Source organism: Nicotiana tabacum, chromosome 22 (genome assembly GCF_000715075.1).
Source record: "Nicotiana tabacum cultivar K326 chromosome 22, ASM71507v2, whole genome shotgun sequence".
Lineage (NCBI taxonomy): Eukaryota > Viridiplantae > Streptophyta > Magnoliopsida > Solanales > Solanaceae > Nicotiana > Nicotiana tabacum.
Genome location: NC_134101.1, coordinates 4,211,854 through 4,218,506, shown reverse-complemented (window position 1 = coordinate 4,218,506; position 6,653 = coordinate 4,211,854). Strand labels below are relative to the sequence as shown.

General features: G+C 39.1%; 1 long non-coding RNA gene across 1 annotated transcript; it reads left to right on the top strand.

Annotated features, from left to right (window-relative positions):
* Nucleotides 1–935: 935 nt before the first annotated feature.
* LOC107778596 (uncharacterized) lies at nt 936–5,772 on the top strand. The gene is made up of 3 exons (XR_001646407.2): nt 936–1,164; nt 1,841–1,940; nt 5,256–5,772. It is a non-coding gene; the product is annotated as an uncharacterized LOC107778596 (long non-coding RNA).
* Nucleotides 5,773–6,653: the final 881 nt, after the last annotated feature.

The window sequence follows — 6,653 nt, the reverse complement described above, 5'->3', positions numbered from 1 at the left end:
ATTGCGAGAACTGCTGGCCTAGGCTTTCTTCGCAATTGCGATAAAAATCTCGCAATTGTCACACCTGCTTGGTTCGCATTTGCGATGCCTGATCTCGCAATTGCGAGATCAGAGGCCTACAACAGGTTCAGTTATACCAGCAAAATTTTCTAAGTTCAAAACATTCTGTGGCCTATCCAAAACTCACCCGAGTCCCTCGGGACCTTATCCAAATATCCCAACAAGTCCCGTAACATCATACTGACTTACTCGGGGTCTCAAATCACATCAAATAACATCGAAATTGCAATTCACACCTCGATTCAGACTTTGAGTTTTTTAAACTTTTCAATTTGCAAACCTCGTGCCAAAACATATTAAATGAATCCGGAATGACTTCAAATTTGACACACAAGTCATAAATAACATAACAGAGCTGTTCAAATTTTCAGAATCGGATTCTGGCTCCGATATCAAAAAGTCAACCCCGCGGTCAAACTTGGAATCTTTAGCCTTTAAATTGCTAGTTCTGTTAAATGGTCATAATTTGAGTTAGGGACCTCCAAATTAACTTTCGGGCATACGCCCAAGTCTCAAATCACGATACGGAGCTACCAAAACTGTCAAAACACTGATCCGTAGTTCATCTCATTATGATACACATCTCATTTTTATCGTAGTTCATCTTCTATTTCGAATTTTCAATTCAAACCACCTCAAAACTCCATCAAATCATCCCAAAATTGAGATTCAAACTCCTTAAGATGTACTCAATATATTCTAAATAACATCCACTCAAAAGAAAGCAAAATTTAATATTTTTTGGCTACAAATAATTATTTGGTAGCATTTGGCTAATATTAATAATATTTAATGAATTAATCAATTTTTATAATAAGCTACTTATAAATGGACATAACTCATAAATTTCCAAATAAATTGCAATATTTGGCTCGTATACGGGCCTTTCCTCATCTAGTAGTATGAGAGGATAAGCAGGCACGTGATGGTCAATATGTCTGCTTCGTCGTGAAGGCACTTTTGTCATTTCTTGTGCTCCTGACATATTCACCCTAATTTGCCAGGTAGAAAGCACCACTTCAAATTTTCTTACATCTCAATTCTATCTCCGTTGCATTTCTGCTTCTGTTTAATACCAAGCTCTCTGTTGTTCTTCTTCTCCAGGTTTTCCTCTGTGCTCTTACCTTTACCCTCTTTGTCCCGTAGGTGTTTGATAAAATTCTTCTTTCAGCTTTATTGTATTTTCCTCTGTTCAAAGCATATTGGTTAGAAAAGTTCTACGGAATTGCAGTAAAAATGTCTGGGTAAAGCTGTTTAGAGAAAATACTACAATAATGTAAGACTCCGGATTTCGTGATTCTTTCTTATGAAATACATTATTTTTCACAGTTCTTACGCGTATATTCCTAAAAAAGAACGCTTCTACATTGTTCTTAATCCAGTTTTTCCTACCTACTCAATTCCTCTCCGACTTTCCTCTGTCTTTTGAATCTTTTCTCTGCTACTCAGTTTATGACTTTTTAATTTTTCTTTCTTTTGTTCAAATTGAGTAAATTGTTGGTTGCAACTGTTTGTGAAATTACATACAATTTCAACTTCATGACGTTAATATATCATCCCTATTGTAAAAAGTTTATGGGATTTTTCGTATTCCAATTTGCCATTTTAAATGAAAAGTTTTAAGCTTTTTATACATTAGTTTTGGATTTTTGGTACAGATTGTTATTTTAATTATTTTCTATGTCGGATTTCTGTGGAATTATGATACATATGTGTTCTTACTCAAAAAATACAATATGTTTTTCTCATTATCTCATTTTTTTAATTTTGATTTAATCAGCTTGCTATCAACGAGTTTATGATTTGTAGTGAGATGACATGAAGAATAATGTAGCGTGGAACTGAACTTTGGACTTTTATGTTTGTGAAGTGGACAAAAGGTAATATGAAAATTCTGCATGTCGATTACCTACTTTGTTGATGGTTGCTTTGATAAGAGCATGGTCCCCGTCTCTTTGGGCATTGTCATTTTTAGCTACTAACTTCCTTCCATTTTAATAATTTTTTGTGTTGTTATCTGTTAGTTTATCATAAACCCATAGTGTAACGATTCGACCGGTCGTTTCGAGTTCTAGCACATCGTTCGACAGTTTGAGGCCTTGAGTAGCTTCACTTCAGGTATTACGACTTGTGCGTGTGGTCAGAATCGAACTTCGGGAAGTTCGGAGTTGATTTTGAAAGAAAATTCAAAATTCGGAAGCTCTAAGTTGGAAAATTGACTAAGGTTTGGATTTTTAGTAAACGACCTCGGAATCTGGAATTCAAGGTTCCAATAGGTTCGTATGATGATTTTGGACTTGGGCGTATGTTCGGGTCGAGTATCGGGTGGCCCGGAAGTGTTTCGTCGCTTATTACAGAAGGTTGGCATTTTGAAGGTTTAAGAATTTCCTAAGTTTGAGTTGAAGTGGATTTTGATGTTATCGATATCCGTTGGGGATTCCGAGCCTGGAAATAGTTCCGTATGGTAATTTTGGTCTTGGGAGCGTGTCTGAATATTGATTTGGAGGTCCGTAGTCATTTCGGCGTCAATTGGCGAAAGTTGGAAATTTGATGATTTTTGGGAAGTTTGACTGATAGTGGACTTTTTGATATCAGGGTCGTATTCCAATTACGGAAGAGGGAGTAGGTCCGTAATGTCAATTATGACCTGTGTCCAAAATTTGAGGTCAATCGGACTTGATTTTGATAGATTTTAGTGTCTATGTAGAAGTTTGAAGTTCTAAAATTTATTAAGCTTGAGTTGGGGTTCGATTCGTGATTTCGATGTTGTTCGATGTGATTTGAGTCCCCGATCAGGTTTGCGTTATGTATTGGAACTGGTTGGTATGATTGGACGGGGTCCCGAGGGCATCAGGTGTATTTTGGGGTAGTTTCGGACCAATTTTGGCTGCTTTGGTTGTTGCTGTTACTGGTTCTGGCTTTGTCCTTCGCGAACTCGAAGGGAGTCTCGCGTTAACGAAAAAGGATTTTTGGGCTGCTGATTTTACTCATCGCGAACACGACACAGAAGTCGCGAACGCGGAGAAGGGCATGGGGAACCTACGCGAATGCGAGAGGGCGATTGCGAATGCATAGAAGGAAATGGGGGAGCTGGGCCTGGAGCAGTTTGGTCTTCGCGAACGCGGCTCGTGGATCCTGAACGCGAAGGGGCAGGGGTCTGAGACTTCGCGAACGCGACGAGGAGGTCGCGCGCATAGAGGAATTTTGGGGCAGTGGCATTTGGCCTTCGCAAACGCGAAGAAGGTGGCGGACTGGGCAGTGTATAAGTTGCAAAGACGGGATTTTACATATTTTTATCTCAAATCCTCCATGGATGCCAAGCTTGAGGCGATTTTGGAGGATCTTTTTCGTCATCCATCACTAGATAAGTGGTTTCTTCATATTGTGAGTTGAATACAAGGTTTATATATGGATTTAAACATGAAAATTGGTAGAATTTTGGAATTTTGGTAGAAAACCTAGAATTTGGTATTTTTGGATTCTTACCGCGATTTCGGACATGGAATTGGGAATAAATCATATATTTGAGTTTGTAGTGTTATAGGTAAAGTTTATCTTCAAAAAATTTCGAAATCCCGGCACGTGGGCCCGAGGGTGGATTTTATCGACTTTTCGAGCGGAGTTGAAAATTATTTAAATTGATTAATTATGGGTATTTGAACTCATTTTGATTGGTTTGAACATTGTATGCATAGTTTTGGATCAACAAGCATTGGTTTGAGATGTTAGAGTGGTGCTGGAGCTGGCTATGGAACTACAGAGCGAAGTAAGTCTCTTGTCTAACCTTGTAAGTGAAACTTTACCCCATAGGTGATTTAAATTAATATCTGCTTCTAATTGTTGGGGGTCTACGTACGTACGAGGTGACGGGAGTCCGTGCGTAGCTACTAATTATGCGTATGTCCGGATAGTTTAGGACCCAAATCATGAATTACTTATAATGTTTGCATTCTTTGTTAATTGAAGTACCTGAATCATATTGAAAGTTGTTAGAGGAAATAGTAAAAGACCGAAATTTCACGTACTTGAATTTTGTGCGAGTTACTCGACCGATAATAGAAATTGTACATCCTTACGTGTTAGCCTTGTGATAGCTTCTCATTCCGGAGGTTCATAAAGTGTGCTCCTTTCTTGTGGAGAGAGCCGAACACCTTGGCAGTATAGATGCATCTATGATTGTGCCGCTCAACCCTCGGCAGTGTACACATTATTCTAGATCGGGCTGAACGACCTCGGCAGAATTGTGCATTATATCGTTAGTAGTCCGAATGTTCGCGAGCAAATCTTTCCACTGATGCCCGGTATTTTATATGTTATTCATTATTTATCGATGTCGACTTCTCGTCACTACTTCTTCTAGGTTAGACTTGATACTTACTGGGTACGCGTTGATTTACGTACCCATACTACACTTGCTGCACATTTTATGTATGTATATATATGTCTAGTGGCCTTTTGGGCACAGAAGCGCGACTATTGCGGGGACTTACGGTGAGCTGCATTCCATGTTATGAATCTGCAGCATATAGAGTCTCCATAAGAGTTATTTACATACTCCTGTCTAATTTGTATTCTAGACAGATGTTGTATTTTATCATATTCCCTAGTTGATGTCAATGCACTTGTGATATCGGGTTTTGAGGGTGCTTTCAGGTTATTCATTATTGTGGTTCGTGTAAATATTTTCATTTACTCTATAAATTCTATTTTTATACTGTCTAATTAAGAAAAAATTTTGAATTCAAATTTCTAAAATGAGTAATTAAATTGGTAAATTTTTGTTGGCTTGCCTGACGGCGGCATTAGGCGCCATCACGACCTATAGTGAATTTTGGATGGTGACACAAAGATTTTCTTAGTGAGATTGACTAATGATGTTTAATGGGCATTCACCAATATCACTAAATTTAGGATCTGCTAGAAATTCTTGATTCTTAAATGCACCAAAATCAATGCCTACAGTTGTAGTATTTCCAACTTTACTTAGTTAGCACCTATCATGTTATTTTAAGGTGCTATTAACCTGAATATGGTCTGTCATAAAGCGTTTGTTGGCAAGCTAAAATCTGGAAAGTGCTTTAGTACATCGAGTCACCTAACCCATAAGCTTAGATTCTTTGATGGTTGTGATTTCACTTGTTTTTCTTCCATTATTCTATGATCTATTATTTTATGATTTATTTTGTTGTTGGCAGTAAACTTTCTCCTCTACCAGTTATTCACATAAGGTCATTGTATACGGCCAAAATCGGGCTCGTTCTTTGCTTGACTAATCGAGACTAGAATATGATAGATTAAAGTCCGACCTCGAGTCATATCAAACCGAGATGTGAAGTTATATTGCCAAGTTCGAGACCCCGGGACCGAACAAAGTCGAGATCAGGCGAGATCGAGAGAAACTTGCTGAGTCGGATAACAGAAACATGAAATATCCGCGATCGAGCGTAGATCACGGCAAAAATCTTGGCATGTATCAAGGATAGGCCGATTAATTAGCCAATCAAGAGATTTCTTGCTTCATTTAGAACTGTATCAATAGTAGGACTCCCCTACTATATAAAGAGGGTATGATCATTTGTAAAGGGGGCACTTTTACGCAACACAAAGCAATACATTGTCTTTTTCTAGCTTTCATTATCTTGTTACTCTGTTCTTATATCAAGTTGAAACTTCTCTTGGTTCAAATGTGATCTAACTCGAGTGCCAAGGATATTCGATTCGTTTGGTTTGTATTTATTTCTTGTATCGTCAAATTCAATATTAATATATTCTCTTAATTTGTGCCAAGTTATATCACGTATCCTTAAAACCGCATATAAATTCAATTGTAATCCGTTTTAGGGTAGACAGTTTGGCGCCCACCATGGGGATAAGGATAATAGTGATTGCCTGGTACTAACTTTCATAACACACACTATTTTTCACTTGTTCTTGTGAGTATCTTTAATTCCAGGATCAAAATGTCAAACTCTCATGCAACACCCGTACACGTGGACAATGACTTCGGCCACCATGACGAAAATGACAACATAGCACCAGGGAACAACGTACCTCCAATTGGCCTCGATGGCGTTCCGCCTGTAGATCTAATCGACGTCAGCTCGCATGTAGCCGTCAATGCAAATTTGGTCATCGATCCCGAGAGTAGCGTCCGTAGGGATGTTCGATCGGACGCTCAGAGCGCACATGGCGGCGAAGAAGGCGGAATCAGCCTTCGAGTGATCTTCGAGATGTTGTTGGCTCAACAAGCTGCGATAGCCCAGCTCCAAAACCAGAATCATGCACCAAGCAGGATCGAGCCCGAGCCGTCCCAGGAAGTTGTTCACATGGTCGAATAGGTGTCAAGGAAATCGAATGGTAATGAATCAGGGACCGATCCCGCAATCATAAAGATGCTCAAAGAACTAACAAAACGAGTTGAGTCGGGGGAAAAGAAGATCGAAGCAAACGACATGAAGGTGGAAACCTATAACTCCAGAGTTTATCAAATCCCAAGGGCACCACCAATATTGAAGGGTTTGGATTCCAAAAAGTTTGTACAAAAGCCCGTCCCCAGGAGCGCGACTCCCAAACTGATCGCCAAGAAGTTTTGC